Raw genomic sequence first — 17,972 nt, forward strand, 5'->3', positions numbered from 1 at the left:
ACGGCTATTAGCACACCAACTTAAGTGCCGCTCCGTGTCCCAACAGATTCCACAAATACTGAAAGATGATGGTGAACTAACTATTGACCCAGAAGAAATTAACGAAACATTCACCTCGTTTTACTCAAATCTGTATACGTCAGAGATAACAAATGATAGCTTTGACATGGAACATTTTTTCAATGATCTCCAAGCTCCTTCTATAAAAACAAGACACAGGACTGAGACTGAGCTCCCACTAAAATCTATGGACATCATTAACGCGATTAAGGCAATGCAGAATGGCAAGACGCCTGGCCCTGATGGGTACCCTGCAGAGTTCTATAAAAAGTTCTCTAGTAAGCTGTCTACAATCTTACTTGATATGTTTAATGACTCTTTGTCTCATGGATCCCTTCCGCAGACACTGACTGAAGCATCAATTACCCTCTTGCTTAAGCCAGGTAAAGATAGCACGGAATGTGGCTCGTATCGACCCATCTCCCTTTTAAACTGTGACGTGAAGATCTTGGCCAAGGCCCTTGCCTTACGTTTAGAAGCCACAATGCATGACGTGATTTCTGCTGACCAGACTGGTTTTATTTTGGGGCATCATTCATTTACAAATATCCGCCGGCTATTAAATATTATTCACTCTCCTGCGTCCAGTGCAGTCCCCGAGGTGGTTATCACGCTCGACGCAGAGAAAGCCTTTGATAGGGTAGAATGGGGATATTTATTTACATGCTTAAAGAAATTCGGGTATGGTCCTAATTTCATTTCATGGATTAAACTCTTATATACCTCACCCAAAGCCTCAGTAATTACAAATGGCAAACGCTCTCAGTATTTTCAGCTGTCAAGAGGCACCCGTCAGGGCTGCCCTATCAGCCCACTGCTATTTGCCCTGGCCATAGAGCCCTTGTCCATTGCACTCAAATCATTACCCTCATTAAGTGGAATCCATAGGGGAGGGGAAGAGCATAGAGTATCTCTGTACGCAGATGATTTATTAATGTATGTATCGGACCCTGTTTCAAGCGCCCCCCATGTGATCCATGCTCTGAGGAGATTTGGTGCTTTTTCTGGGTACAAATTGAACTTTAGTAAAAGTGAATGTTATCCTGTTAATGACTTGGCTCTTCAAATACAGGACAATGCTCTGCCGTTCCAGATGTCTAGAAATGGTTTTAGATATCTGGGCATTAACATCACAAGGGACATGCAGAAGCTTTACCAGGAAAACTTCTGTCTGCTATTTGAGAAAGTCAAATCAGACTTGAAGAAATGGAAAACACTTCACCTATCTTTAGCAGGAAAAGTGAACTGTATAAAAATGAATGTACTCCCCAAATTTATTTATCTGTTTCAGTGTATTCCACTTTATCTCCCTAAATCTTTCTTCAAATCTATTGATAAGGTCTTCACTTCATTTATATGGGAGGGGAAGAAACCTAGAATACGACTAGAACTGTTACAGAGGCCTAAAATGCAGGGTGGCCTGGCTCTCCCAAATCTTTGTCATTATTATTGGGCCTCAAATGTTCAAAAAATCATGCACTGGCTCCACACTCCTGATACGGACTGGTGCCATTTTGAAGCTAAATCTTGCACTTCAACCTCTCTCAGAGCCCTGGTCACCTCCAGCCTTCCCATTTCTACTTCTCAATACACCAACAATCCAGTCGTCATAAATACCCTCAAAATATGGTTTCAACTTAGACATAGCTTCAGGTTTAATAATCTTCTCCATATAAGTCCCATACACAATAATCATCTTTTCCTTCCAGCTAGATTAGACTCCGAATTTACTCTCTGGCAAAGACAAGGCATTTACAAATTTAAAGATATGTATATAAACAGTATTTTTGCTAGCTTTGATGACTTATCACATAAATTTGGCCTCCCTCGGTCTAGCCTGTTTCGTTATTTCCAAGTCCGCCACTTCCTTCAACATCATGACCCCAACTTTCCATATTTACCATCACCTTCCGGTTTAGATGATCTATTAGAAACTACCTTCAGCTTTAAAGGACTTATTTCAAGAATCAATAACTGTATATCCTCTTTTAAAAATACAACTCGTGCAAAGATCAAGGCAGCTTGGGTGGATGAGCTGGGAGAGGACTTGGAAGAAGACATTTGGGACAGCGCTTTACTAAGAGTGAATGACAGCTCTTCATGTGCCAGATTAAGCATAATACAGTTTAAGATCTTACATCGCATCCACTACTCCAAAGCCAGACTTGCTAAAATATACCCTAACACGGATGCAAGCTGCGACAGATGTCGAAATACTCCTGCCGACTTAACCCATATGTTTTGGTCGTGTTCAGCCTTAACATCCTATTGGTTTGCAATCTTTAAAACATTGTCAGAGGCTCTTGATATTGATCTACAGCCCAGTGCAGTAATGGCCATATTTGGTACTACTGATAGAAGATACTGTACAATAAGGAAAAGATATAAAAACATCATTGCTTTTACAACACTGCTTGCACGTAGAAGAATTTTATTACATTGGAAATCTAAAAATCCACCTAGTGTGTCTCTGTGGTTTAATGACCTAATGCAGTTTATACAGTTAGAGAAAATAAAATACACTCTCAGGGGGTCCAGGGATAAATTCTTTTCAGTCTGGGATCCAGTGCTGACATATTTGGGTAAACTTAAGACTGTGCCTGCTTAGCACCACTTAGCAGCCCTCTAGCATCTACAGTTGTGATATTTATCCTTGTGAGCTATAGTGTGTAGTACACAACTTGAAAAGATGGTGAGCCTATGATTATGTATGTTTTTTTTTTTTTTGGTTTTGTTTTTTTCCCTGGATGGATGTCCTGTATGTTCGGGGGGGGGGGGATAATTCATACAAAATGAGGTGAGCATTGGTCTAAAGCTCTTTTGTGAATGTTTGTATCATGTACAACTCCTGTGATATGAGTGCTCAATAAAAAATATATTCAAAAGTGCTGCACACCAACAAAAGTCCCTGTAATAATAATAAATGAGAAAGTCCTGTTTTCAGACACAATGACATCAGCACACAGATGTACAGTCTTACTTTGTACAGTGCTGGTCTGCCCGGCTGTCTGCAGTCCTGTTCTTGTTACAGATCTTACTTCACACTGGGGACAGGAGGAATCTCCAGACGAACCAGACTGGTCCCAGTGTGAGGTGATGCACTGTCTGCAGAACCAGTGTCCACAGCTGGTAGAAACTGGATCTCTCAGGACGTCCTGACATAAAACACAGCTGGACAGCAGCTCCTCCCCAGAAACACTTCTCTTGTTCTTTCTGGGGAAACAAGAAAAATCCCTCAGATTATGAATCATTGTTTAATCACATATAAAACAATAAACACCTGCTCTGAAATGTGTCACAGCAACTGTCGTCTGAAGACTGGGTGAGAGAAGGAATCATTATGCTTTAGTGAGGCTCATGGCAGAGGGCAGAATGATTTTAGCGTTCTGCTCCCGAGTAGCAGAGTAGAGGAGGAACGGCGAGAGGAGACGTAACTAACACTAACACTAGAGTTATTGAACTTTCCATAAGCGTGAATATCTGCTTCAGACCGACACAAGAAGCTGTTGTGCTGCAGACTGAGCCCACCTGAGGGCTCTAACACGTCAAGGCCACAAGGTAAAGGTGTGTTTTGGGTAGAGGAAGGGGCGGGACGTCAATACTGCGGCTCCACAGACCTGCAGACTGTTTGCTGGGTCTACACACCACTGCCCAATAATTGACACCCAGAAATGTCCCAAACAAAGCAAAACATCAACATTAGAAAATACAGACAGAGGGCAGATTATCTGCAGATGAAGACGTCACAAATTTCTGGGGTGTCATAAGTGATGAGTGATGTCATAAGTTAGAAAACATATTTTAACATGAGTTCATAAATGATTTCTTAGGAAGATCCTACTTACTCTGCCTTTTATTTATATTACTACACTACATTTATATTTACTTATATCATTAATGTGTTCATGTGTGTTCAGTGACTATTTCTGTACCAGCTCTTTATACAGTTTGGCAATTAAAAAAAATAAAGTAATTTAGTTTGTTGTTGCTGCAACTGTAGTTCAAAGGACACAAGCTGAAGTTGTTTGAGAGTTTGGTGGTTAAAAAGAAGTTCTCTTACGGTGAATCTGAAGGTCCTGGTTCATTACTGAAGTTCAGAGGAAAATCTTTAGACCAGTCACTCTTCATAGAGAGACAGCTTGACACAGGAGACTCTGCTCTGTCCTCCTCTTTGTCCACACAATCACTCATCTTCTGCACTTCAGATTGAATGTATGTATACATATGTAATATATGTACTGCATACAAGTAATACAACCTGTGGACAAGGAAGACAAACAGGTGAGATATAAACAAGAAGAGTGTTGAATATGTTTCAAAAGTTACCTGCAATCACAGAGTTTGTGTGTCTATTTCCATTAAACTGACGTCCCTCAGCGTGACATCCTTCTCTGCCGACTCTAAATGGAGTCTCGACTACCAGCCTGCAACTTTCTCTTTTATTCTTTTGTCTTCTTGTTTTGCTGAATCATTAAGGTTGATTATTTCCTCTTCAGTCTAACTAGGTTTAAAAGTGTGCAATAAATGACTTCTTGACTTCTCATGTACTGAATGTATTTTTCTAATATCCTGAAATGTTCCTTAAATCTGAAACATAATTTAGCAAGTGTAGTCTGAGCCTAGTTCTATAAGTTGAGAGAGATGCTCAACACACTCAGTTAAGCTGGTTTTTTCACAGAACCATAGAAATACTTATTGCACTTTTGTCATTTCTACCGAATATATTTGCATGATTTACAAACTACACTCATATTACACAGATTATTATTTTACTATTATATGACTGGCTGTTTTTCTAAACTCATTAAATCGCTGTTCAGAGATTTGTGGTTTTCACAGATCAGAAACTAAAAAAAAAAAGTTTATGATCTTATAGAATATGATGCATTACTGTAGATCAGACAACAAAGTGTATACAGTTGCTAAAATAAACACAGCCTTTAAATAGAAAGCAGTAAAACACAACATACACATTAATGCAGCAGTAACATTAACCCAAAAACATCTTGTATAAAAGTAAAACACTGACAGGGATCTTTTTACTGCACGATCAACACTTTTGCTACTTTAACTTTATTTGATGAAAATACTGACCTACTTGTACTGAAGATTTGAATGCAGGACTTTTACTTGTAGTGGAGGACTGTCACTGTTTGGTAATAATACTTTAAAGAGGTTAAATCTGTAGCTCCTGTTTGTTAAACAGCCTTCACAACGATCATTACAAGGGAAACCCATAGCCTAATAATGTCACTAATATTATGAGACAATATGGCCCGAGGTCATTAACGTCTTATTCATGCTCACGTAGCTCGTTATCACAGCTTCACTCTCCTCGTGCTCTCTGTCCCTCACCTTTCTGACACGCACTTGCTCCTCCACCGGGCGCTGCAAACACCTGTTGCTGCATGATAATGTGTACTGCTGCTGCAGAAGGGGTTTTATTATTTTGTCTTTTAACCGTTAACTTCTCCGTACTCTCCTATTTTATCAAGTACTCAACTGATGAGTGTGATGCTGACGTAATACTTCATCTCAGCGACGAGAGAAAAGAAGGCGGAGGGTTCAGAGACGTGATAGGGCCATCTGCCTGTCTGTCATAATTTAGAACCAATGAGCCGCTGCTCCTGCTCTGTGGGCTGGTCGTTACCGTCAAAAAATATCACCCAGGCCCAACATGAGCTCCCAGTCCACCAGGAAATGCCCAGTAAATTATCATGTCAGACCTGGTCTGAGGGATTACTAGTAACAACTGTTCAGACCACAACAATCAAGTCTGTTTAAGTGTCTATAAGGGTTTACTCTGTCTACAGCTCGTATGTTCTATCTGCCATGTTGCATATCCGAAACGCGGTTCTAAACTATTGTTAAGTTTTTAAACCCGTATAAAACATATGAGTGATATAAGACTACACAAATAAAGATTACTCAACCTTAACTGTCTCACGAAAACACAGAAAAGAAGAAATGCCACACATTTATATTAAACTATAAGAAGAATCGATCCAGCACTGCGTCTGCTCAGCTCTCCTTGTTTTGTGATTTTAAGTGTATATCACAATCCTGCTTCATTAACTGATGAACCAGAGACTTTGACTGTAAAACAATAATGTTGAATAAACACTCACCCTGTGACGGACTCTTTGTCCTCCTTCTGCTCTGTCGACTTAAAATGGAGTCTGAGCTCTCATCGACACACTTTCACTTTCATTTTTCATAGTGTGTTTTCACGTAATCCTTTAACACCAGGTCAGAGTTTCTCCTCCTATTGTCATTTGGTGGAACCACTAGTGTTTACCTTTTTTAGTTCAGATTTCTTCATGATCATCTTCCTTTACCAAACTCTAATTAAAAGACAAACTAAATAACAAGTTGTATGTTTGAGTCTTAGCTCGTAGTTAATGCATCATCACCACCTGCTGGTTAAACCAACAAACTACCAGCTGTGCACTCTTCTGCATCTACACCTCACTGACTCACAGAAAACCCTGGGCCAGTTTTCAGGTACTTAGTGTCATGCCTGGTGTCTCTCTGAAAAAACAAAGGTAATTCTGGGAGGAAAAAAAAGAAAAGTGTGGAGACTTTTCACATCTACAAAGTTTTTAAATTGTTTAATAGTAACCTTCAGATTACCACTGGTCATGCGAGTGCTTAATAAAGTGACTTATAAATATTTACACATTTACATTAAACATATTATTTTTCTTGACATTACATTACTGTATCACTAGTTTTCACCCTTAAAGAGGTTTTGGAGGAAACATAATGAGACCAGATTATATTTTATATCTGCAGTGTGGACTCCACACAACAGCAGCTTCACGTCTGAATCCTGCAAGCTGTTTCCTCCCAGCTCCAGCTCTCTCAGATGGGAGGGATTGGACTTCAGAGCTGACTGTAAAAAAGCACAGCTGATCTTTGACAACCTGCAGTCCCTTAACCTGAATAAAGAAGAAATGGTGTTATGTTAGAAAGCGATGATTCCGTGTGAAATTCAGTCTTATAATCTGTTAAGAGCTGAAGATGGTTTAGAACATATAATGTAAAAATAAATTGGCACTCCAAACACATGAACTCAACAGGATGCAGGTTAAAAACAGTAACATTCAAAGTGTGAAAAAGAGTTCCTGTTAATATTAATGACAACATGCTGCTACTTTGGGGGCACTGGTTTGGCTCGGTTGGTGGAGCGGGCTGCCCACGCACAGAGGCTTCAGTCCTCAACACACTGACCGTGGGTTCAACTCCCGGTCTGCCGATCACTTGATGCATGTCACCCCCCCCCCCCACTCTCTACTCCCCCAGTCTCCTGTCTCTCTTCAGCTGTCCTATACAATGGAGGCAAAAGCCAAAAACAACAACATGCTGCTACTTTAGAAAAGATACAGTGACTTGACCTCTTAAACTCTGCCAGCTCCACCTTTAGAGCCAGACACAAATAAAAACTTATTACATTTTAAAAAGGTGAAAAAGTTTTTAAAAAATGTTTGTGTACAATCTGGAGGAATGTGAAGCAAATAATGTTCAGAATATCTACAATATTTAGAGTTAAATATGTTTCTCATTATAAACACTGCAAAGCTTCATTAAAGTTTAGTAATATCAGCCATGACTGCAGTTTAGTGTCATCATGACTGCCACGTCATATTGATCTGAGAAGGAATTAAACCTGTTGGCTGGGTTGAGGAGGTTTATCAGGAAACACTTCAACTTTGCTTTGAAACTGAATGTATTTAGTTTAATGCTGCTCGAACCAGCATGGACTGACCCCAACTCTCTACTGACCTCAGAGTCTCCAGTCTACAGTGTGGACTCTTCACAAGATCACACAGCAGCGTCACGTCTGAATCCTGCAGCTTGTTGAGACTCAGGTCCAGCTCTGTCAGTTCAGAGGGGTTTGACATCAGAGCTGAGAACAACATTTCAAAATGAGTCGGAGATTTCACAGACAGAAAATCTGTCATGACATAAATATTAAAAAACAGATGTTAGTATTTCTTTCATGCATTTGATGACGAGGCAGTTTGACACATTTTAAAGATTTGTTTTCAAATCAGGGATTCAGCTAATCTTAATTCTTGACAAGCTTCTCATGTACTGTCTGCATTAGCTTTATGTCTCAAGTTTAATTAGTAGATGTTAATAAAATGTTGTCAAATTAAAACCAAACAGCAAAGCCAAAATACATTTTCTGTTGCAGATCCTGAATTCCAGAATAAAAATAAGACTTTGAGAACGAACCTTTAATAAGAATGTTTATTAGGAGGCCTTATTTTGTCATTTGTATCTGGAGTGGCTGAAAGAATATTCACTATAAAATTAAATACTGTTCAAATAAAACCAATGCCATCTTCTGGACTTCAGTGAGTCTGAGAGATAACCAGTAACACTAACTGTGAGCTCAGACCACAAGAGTCATGACACAAGTCTGTTCAAGGGTCTAAAGGGTTACTCAGCACATCATGCTTCATTCACAGACTTTGACAGTGAAACAATAAAACTATTGAATTACAACTTACCCTACCTCCACGTCCTTTTCCTCCTCCTGCTCTGTGGATTCAAAATAAAGTCTGAGCTCTGACAGACAGAACATCTTCTGTTTTATTGTTTTATTGCCTGTTTCCATGTAATCCTATATCACCATGGCAGAGTTTCTGGAAATGACACGTTTACCTTTTTGGTTCAGGTCTCTTCATGATCATCTCCCTCTTTTTAGCTCAAATTAAAACACATAAACTAAACCAAGCTAACTCGGTTAAGATCGCTCGTCAGCAAACTTAACATAGTTAGCTGGGTTTACCTACCTTGAGCAATGGTTGTGCTTTTCACTGTAAGACGTCCTGAAAAAGTTTCTTCACAGAAATGTTGCTGCGGCGGTCGTCTTTGTAACACCAGAAGACGTTTCTTATTTTCATGATCAATAATGCTTATAACAAATTTAATCATGATTGAATTCACTTTTAATCTGCTGACTTGGCCCCCGGCTGCTGTGTCGTTTGTCTTGTCTGTTTAGAAAATGTCCCCTTATCAATTTGTTTCTGTGGCAACAATAAGGCTCGGTGAATCGCAGGTACATTTTGGTGTAGGGATCATGTCCCCCACATGTGTAACTCTCATTTTAATCAATATTTAGGTCTCAGTTTTATTCAATCAGCAGTTAAATTCAAGTTTGTGTAGTTTCTTTCACCGTGAGAGCTGCACGAGAAATCATACTTTTTATCACCTGGATTATGATGAAGCTCAATGAACACAACAAAAGAACCACAATAAATAAAACCAAAAAGTAAAAGCCATTTCGTGCACATGCGACAGTCCCGTGCCCAACAGCAGAATGACAGTTATAGCTCATAAACACACTTCAATAATTGATTGCACATCACATCGTCATCGCAATATTGAACAATGTTATAGCACATTTTCCTCCTCTTATCATGCAGGCTTAGTTTTATATACTTATGTTTGCTTTTAACTCACCTCCATCCAAGTTGCACTAAGACCCACCTCATGAAGAGCAATCAGGATCCTCAGCTGTCATTCTGCTGTGTGTGTGTTAACTTCTGAGGACCTGCAATGAAAACCATCACATTTTAAAATAGTCCTCCTGCTTTATTATAAACATGTTAAGTTATCCAAAATATTAAATTAACTTGTATGATTATAGTTTTATTCATTTGATAATATATCTTTGATCACAATGCATGCAGCAATTTCCTCAGTTATTAGACATTAATGTAATGTCTACATGGTTTTACAATCAGTTAATGAGCAAATACTCTTTTCAAACAAGGCACCGCGCATCTCAAAATGTTTGTAAAATAGCACCTGCTCCTGAACTGGACAGTAAAATCAGCACACCTCATCATTTAGACAAAGACAGATTGATTTTCTTTTTGTTAACTTTAGCAATATCAAGTCTGCTGTATGGCGTCTTCTTCTATAGATGACAATAAATCAATCATTTAGTTTTGAATTACAGCATACTCTATTTCTAATGCTTTTAGATTCCGGGGGGCAACTAACAGAAAATAGTTAAGCAACAGACAACAACTAAGTATATTACATTTACAGCTTAAAAAAACTGTGAACCCTCTCAATACATTTAGCTGGTTAAATAGACAATCATTCATAACCTAAATATTTCAGCAGGCATTATACCTTTTTATTATTTGGACATTGGCTTTTAATCACATTTTAAAAAGAAACCAATATAACTGACTAAAGTTTATTTAGTACGAGGCTTAATATTGTTCCTAACGTTTTTTCAGCCCATCCTCCGCCATCTTGTCAGCAGCCGTTGGTTAACGCCAATATTAGCTGTTTCGCATCCTGCTAGCTAGCTCATCATAAACTCAGTCCTTTATTTATTCAAATGTTTATAAATATTAATGTAATAAAACCCCAGCTAACTCGCACGTTTTTTTCTTTCTTTATCTCGCTGAAAAACTTGAAAATGTTGTTCTTCTTCTTCTTCTTTTCCTTACTTTTGATAACCGTTCACTCACCGGCTTCCAGACGAAGTAAAGGAAGATGAGCGGTGCGCGCGCTTGCCGCCCGTTGAGAATGGTGAGGGATTCAAGAGCGTTAGGGAAAGGAGAAACGCAGCGCATTGTTGTCCATAAACTACATTTCACTGCCATTCTTGTAGCACTATCTTGCTACCTTTAGCCTGCTGTGGAAATCCGTTTGCGGTTTTGCATAATGAGTAAACAGGTTGAGTGTGTGCGAAAATTCAGGTAAGTAGAAAGACGGGGAATGTTGGCAATTCACTTGGTCAGCCATCTTGACATCAGACGCCGGTTAATGCTAGTTTGTGAACAGTTGTCTTTTGGACTGAAACGTCACTAAATGTTCATGACTCAAATCCGAGCTTACTCACATCAGTCTCATTTTCGTTCTCTCATTGAAAATCTTTAAAATAAAGATGTTGAGTCATCATTTCGTCTTGATTCCTGTCAATCCTTCGCTGGGTTAGAAAAAAACTGTAGCTGGGAAGAGGAGCAGCGCATGCGCCTGCCGCTAATGGTGAGGAGTTCAAGAGCGATACTCACCGTCGTAATAAAAGTCCGTCCACATAAATTATAATCTTGGTACAAAGAGTAAGACAAAAACAGGACATTTGCAATTTGTATTAAATAATAATGACATTTTGAGGAATTCTGATCCTTTACATAGGTATCATGAGTAATGGTTATTTGCAATGCAGGAATAGTGTTAAATTACCACAACACTTAATCAACAAATAATAACATAATTCACAAATAAAGCTCTGTTCTTGAGGTAAGTAGGCTTACATTAGTGGGAAATAAGCAGCAACATTACATGTCATTATGTTCTGTGCAAACCTAACTGTAGTATAATATTCTGAATTGCTATCTGTAACCTCATCTAATTTATACATATTTAGGGTTAACAATTAAGTGTTTAGTTGATATTATCAGGTACATGAGGTACATCAGCTAGTCAGGGCTGTTCATGCAGCAGGCAATTCATTGACAAGGATTTAATGTTAAGTCAGTAAAGAAATAAAAGATACATAAGAAGAACATGAGGGTGTGTATAGGAGATCCAGCAGAAGTACAAAGGCCTGACTGAGATTTCCCTCTGAAAAAAAGCATCAGAACAATTAAAAAGTATGTCAGAAAATTAAAAGGTCCTGAAAACAAAAACAGATGCTTCAAATAGACTTAGGCTTTTGTAAATGAAATCAAATCTCTGACCAATGTCACTGAACATAAACTGTAATGTTTTATGCATTTCATTTTTTCCAGAAGTTTTAAATATTGAGGTCAATCCCACCACCAGCAGCACCAGAACATTTGGACCGGTCTGCAGATGTCAAATATTTTACACTCTTACTTCATGTTGGCATATACAATTATTTCTTTATCTTGTCTGTAACTTTTTGTTTCCAACACTAAGTTTTAAAGTTTTAAATGCTCCACATATGAATTGAGAGTGAGCAAAAAAAACCCAATTTGTTCATTAAAATATTTATTTCTATTTTGACACAATTATCCTCACTACTATCCTTATTGTAGCATTCATGTCACAATATGCTTAAATCAATCTATAAATATCAATTTAGCTCGTTTTTAATAAATTAAATACAAAGTATAAACTCCCCAAAATGTCCTCAGTGATCATTATGTCCCTGAACGCAACAGTCAAAGTCACCTTCATGTAAAAACTTGAGGACTAATTGTAAATGTACAGTTTGAAAGATAAAAGTGATGACAGAGGAAGTTCGATTGTGTTTGAGTCTATGGTCTCAGCTCGTTGTAAATGCAGCAGCACCACCTGCTGGCCAAACCAACAAACTACCAGGTGCTTTCCTATTTAAGATTTCACCTTCTGTTTTCAATTAGCAAATGTAATGTCCAGTTTCCTTGTCAAGCTTCCCTTTTCTTTTCAACATTTAATACTGAGCTGAATATCCTCAGTTGTATATAATAATCGTTTATCTGTCATTTTCACTTAATTCAATTAATCCATTTTAAAACTGGGTGAAATTAACATCCATGTCAAAACCTGGAGCACAATAACTGTTAGATGTGTCTGATGAAGTGGATCTGTGTGTGAAAATGTGTTTCTGTAGCTTCATGCAGAGCAGATATTAAACCTGCTGAGCGTGAGAACGAGCAGTAAGGGACATCCTCCAGGTTTCTAATTTCCAGCCTGAATCGTTCAGTAAGTGAACTTCTCATTGATCATATTTCACAGGGTTTCACTGCTCTTCAGTCAGTCATAAATGAAGTCGATATGTTCCAAAGGTGTTGATGCTGTGAAGAAGAAAGAAGCCTTGAAGAGAGGTCACATGATGGGAAACTTGAGATTCACTCTGAGCTTCATTATTTAGTCAGATGACAAATGTACAAGTTGGACATCAGAACTTCCTGCCAGGATCTCTACTCATAAATCATCTGGTGTCATGTGATCAAGGTGGTTCCAATTCAGCAGGTCAAAGGTCGTCCTGAAGCTGGTCATGTGATGTCAAGGAGTGAGAACGTGGGAAATTAAATGTACTTTTTGCAGCTTACAGCATGTTAGCAGGCAGAAATGAAAGATCCACTCCTTCCAGTTATCCTGATGTAAGTGAATCGCTTTAAGTTCAGATTATAGATTCATTGTTTGGCTGTTATCAACAATAACACACATTTACACCACAGAGGTATTATTCTGTGTGGGTTAACACCAAGTGCACTAATAGAAAACAAGCTTGTGTTAGCACACTGGGTTGATTTTTACCTGAATGTAACCTGTAACAAAGCTGTTGAATAAATGTGGTGGTACTCTCTCCAACTTCACAGAGATCAGACCGACATAATTGTCTTTGAGCCACGGAAAGAAAGACCGGGTGTCAGCTCTCAGCTTCAGTCGCTCTCTCTTACATCAGAGACGAGCAAGAAACCTGGGTGTGATCCTGGACTCAGATTGAAACATTCACAGCCACATCAGATCAGTAACTTCTTCAGCTTTTACCATTTAAAAAACATTTCTAGAGTCAGAGGAATGATGTCAAAACAAGACCATGAAAGACTTATACATGTGTTTATTTCCAGCAGATTAGATCACCGCAGCAGTCTGTTCACAGGGCTTTCAAAACAAGCTGTTCAGCAACTTCAGCATATTCAAAATGCAGCAGCAAGAGTCCTGACGAAAGAAATATGAGCACATTACATCCTCACACTGGCTGCCTGCTCCTCACAGAGTTCAAAGTCTCTCTGCTTGTGTATAAGGCTCTCTGTGGCTCAGCGCCCAATTACATCTCTGATATGCTCGTGACATATGAACCATCCAGGACCCTGAGGACATCTGGGGCTGTCCCAAGAGTTAGAACCAAACATGGTGAAGCAGCGTTTTGATATCCTGCAGCACAGACCTGGAATCATCTCCCACATGATGTTAGACGAGCCTCCACTCTGACCGCCTTTCAGTCTGAACTAAAATAATCTGTCACACTGCTTACTCGACTGTCTAATGGCTGCTAACTTATTATAAACTCTATTTGTTTTAACACTGCACCCTTTGTCTGCACTTTGCTCTTTAATGGATGTTAAATATTTTACTCCTGTTCTTCATTATTGTAAATCTGTCTTTAATGTTTCATTACTCTGTAAAGCACTTTGAACTGCCTCAGTGTATAAAATGTGCTACACATATAAAGCTGCCCGGCCTACTCTCTAAGAAGTACGAGTGTAGAAGTATGAAGATGAATACAGTGTCTGAGTAAACATACTCGGAGCACTGAGAGAATGTTGTACCTTTGTTCCTGCCTTTGGATCGCTCCACACTCCTGTCCAGTATTTTTAAAAAGGACAAACAAAGAATAAATATCTGATATAAAAAGCAGCAGAAACAGAAACACACGACTTGCCATGTATTTCTGTATAAAAAAGCTCCACATGTTGCCTTTACGTCTGCTTTAATCATGTAATGTGAAAACTTACAAGGGACTCCTTCTCTATTATAATATAGAAATAACTGAATATAACCAGAACTTCAGAATGAAACTTCAACATGTTATTTAGAAATATGTGGTTATTAATGATCTTACCGTCTCTACATTCCCACAGGTTCAACAAAAAGAAAATCTATTTATATACATGAACGTAATCTAAAGTTTTAATGTTCAGTCATGTGATAAAAACAAAGGCTGAAGCTCTCCTCTCCACTCTTCCTCTCAGTCACACGGCCCAGTCAGAGCGTCTCCACACACCAGCTGCTGCTTAAACCTCCCTGATCATCAGCTCATCCTCTCTGGACAGAACCAGTGACAGATATCACCACTCCATCGACTTCCATCTGACGAGAGAAGAGGACAGAAAATCAGTGTTGACACTCAGACTCTGTTCATCAGCTGTTGGTCAGTAATGCAGAACATCCAGTATGAAGACAGAAGTGGTTTTGTAGCGTAGCACGTCTCCTCTCATGCTAACATACTGGAGACTCGCAGAAGAGGGAGAGTCCCTGAAGGCATCATTATGTCAGAAACAGTTCAGTGATGCATTTACTGTTGAAACATGTGAACAGTTTTTACATTAGAAATCAGTAGTTTCTTATTTATTGACCTTTCTGGTCTTCTGTTGGAAACATTAGCACAAAGCTAACAGGTGTTAAAGAGTAACTTGTCACCAGGCTGAGCAGCAGAGTCTCAAATACTTTCTCATGTTTAAAGTTTCACGTCTTTTTCACTGTTTCACTTCTCTTCAACCTTTAACCACGCCCACCAGTGATGTCACAGTGTACTGATGAATCATGTACAACAGGTCTACATCACTGCACCAAGGTGAAAGGTGAAACCACCAGAGGTCAGAAAACAAACAAACAAAATCACAACTTCTGAGTTTGAAGTGACGCACGGATCTTTCAGGAAACATGGCTGTAAAAGAATTAAAGGTGATTGATTTCAGAGCTTCAGTCAGACTGATCTTAGAGTGGAGACCATCTGATCAATTCTTTAGTGTTCAGGTGGGAGTAAAAACACAGGTAAGATCTGACAGTCTGTCTCCATACAGCTTGTAATGTGATCAGCTCTAATCCAGCTTTACTTTCTGTACTCATCTATATTACAACATCTGTCTCCACATGCATTCAAACACACGATCACAACAAGCTTCTGGTTGTTCTGATTGGCTGTCTGTTTATTATCTTTCTCTGTGTTTCTGTCCAATCCTGAAGCCCGTCACCGTTCACAGAAGACGCCAGGAGGGAGGGTTGAGGAGGTTTATCAGGAAACACTTCAACCTCACTTTGATACTGTGTTTAGTTTTATGTTGCTCCAACCAGCACGGACTGACCCCAACTCTCTACTGACCTCAGAGTCTCCAGTCTGCAGTTTGGACTCTTCACAAGATCACACAGCAGCTTCACGTCTGAATCCTGCAGCTTGTTGTCACTCAGCTGCAGCTCTCTCAGATGGGAGGGGTTGGACTTCAGAGCTGAGGCCAGAGAAGCACAGCTGATCTCTGACAAACTGCAGCTCCACAATCTGAATAAAGAAAAAAGACATGGAGATAAAATTCATTAACAATCCAATTTGATGTGTTCAAGTTTTAAATGTGTAAATAAACATCAACATGTCTTGATTTTTGTAACCAAATCAAAGTAAAGAAATATTTCTGCTTCAGCCAGTAAACTTTCTCATGAAAACAAACATGAGGTCAGAGGTTATTCTGGATACAGTTGAGATCATTCACTAAAAATCATCAACATTAATTGACAGTAAAAACTGACAGAGGACATTTTCTCTGGTTTCTTTAACTAACAGAAGTCTTTTGTGACTGCAGAATAAATTTAGTGTAAGAAACATGAAAATATGAACAACACAGAATCTATACGGTCATGATGTGAGTTATTGATGAACATGAGTTAGGCTCAGTCGGTAATGAAACACATGAGGTCTACAATAGTAACAGAGAGTCAGTGAACTGACCTCAGAGTCTCCAGTCTGCAGTTTGGACTCTGCAGAAAATCACACAGCAGCTTCACTCCTGAATCCTGAAGGTAGTTGTAGCTCAGCTCCAGCTCTCTCAGATGGGAGGGGTTGGACTTCAGAGCTGAGGCCAGAGAAGCACAGCTGATCTCTGACAACCTGCAGCTCCTCAATCTGAATAAAGAATAATTATGTAACATCATTAATCAGTTAATGTCTAATAATCTGCTGAGAGCTGAAGAGAGTTTAGAATGAAGAATTAAAATGGATCCTCCAAACACCTGAACCCAACAGGATGCAGGTTAAATACTGTAACATACAACAATAAAAATAGCTCTTATTTATATTAACTCCAACATGCTGCTACTTCAAGAAAGTTTGAGTGCCTCCACCTGTTAAACTGTGCCAGCTCCACCAGTGGATCAGACTGTACAAACTCATGTTGAGCAGCCAAACACAGAAACACTCTGAGAAACTGATTCAAGATTCACTTGATGATCCAGAAGCTTCCAAAGAAGACAAATATATCAGGATCAATTGTGGATCAATGTGAACTAAATCAATGTGTATTAATTCTGTTACTAATAGAGAAGTCCTGAAATCAAAGCATCTACAGTTCCAACTATTCAGTCAGTATCAGCATCATGACTGACAGCTCCATCAACATGTTGAAGAACACATCCTGAATATATCTATCGTTATCTGATGGTTGAAGCTGAAAACATTTATTTAGTCCTTTTAATTTAGAGTTTTTCTGAACATCATCTAAAACACATGAAGAAGAAAACATACTGACCATCAGGTGTGGATCAGTATAATATCAGCCTGATGTCTAAAGTTTAGTGTCGCCATCATTTTCACATCATATTCATCTCAGAATAGAAGAACAATAATGTTATCTGACCTCAGAGTCTCCAGTCTGCAGTTTGGACTCTGCAGAAAATCACACAGCAGCTTCACTCCTGAATCCTGCAGCTTGTTGTCACTCAGCTGCAGCTCTCTCAGATGGGAGGGGTTGGACTTCAGAGCTGAGGCCAGAGAAGCACAGCTGATCTCTGACAACCTGCAGAGACTCAATCTGAATAAAGAAAAAAGATATGGAGATAAAGATCTTTTAGAATCAAATCAGATGTGTTCAGGTTTTAAATGTGTTGGTCAACATTAATATATCCTCATCCTTGTTATTAATGTGAACCAAAGAGAAAATTCTACTTCATCATTTTTAAACAAGTATTAGTTACGAGGTGATTCTGGCCAGTCCAGGGCTCTTTAACTTACTCATTGAACCGTTAGCTCAATTAATCAGACAGGAGACAACCCTTGAAGGTGTTAAAAAAGGAGGCATGGAACACAAGATATGTCTGTGTGCGGGCAATGTTCTTGTAGTCTTGAAAAAATCATCATCCAGTACACCAGTATGTGGATCTTCTTACAACATGGTAAATTATCAGGTTATGTCCTTAACATAGAGAAAGCACAA

The 17,972-nt window shown here is 38.9% G+C and overlaps 1 pseudogene; it reads right to left on the minus strand.

Annotated features, from left to right (window-relative positions):
- The window catches only part of LOC138595704 (uncharacterized), a 69,611-nt pseudogene that overhangs the window by 41,810 nt on the left and 9,829 nt on the right, over positions 1-17,972 (minus strand).

The sequence above is a fragment of the Semicossyphus pulcher genome, unplaced genomic scaffold (genome assembly GCF_022749685.1).
Source record: "Semicossyphus pulcher isolate SPU_LCO1_2020_fin unplaced genomic scaffold, fSemPul1.0.p SCAF_18, whole genome shotgun sequence".
In the NCBI taxonomy this organism is placed as follows: domain Eukaryota; kingdom Metazoa; phylum Chordata; class Actinopteri; order Labriformes; family Labridae; genus Semicossyphus; species Semicossyphus pulcher.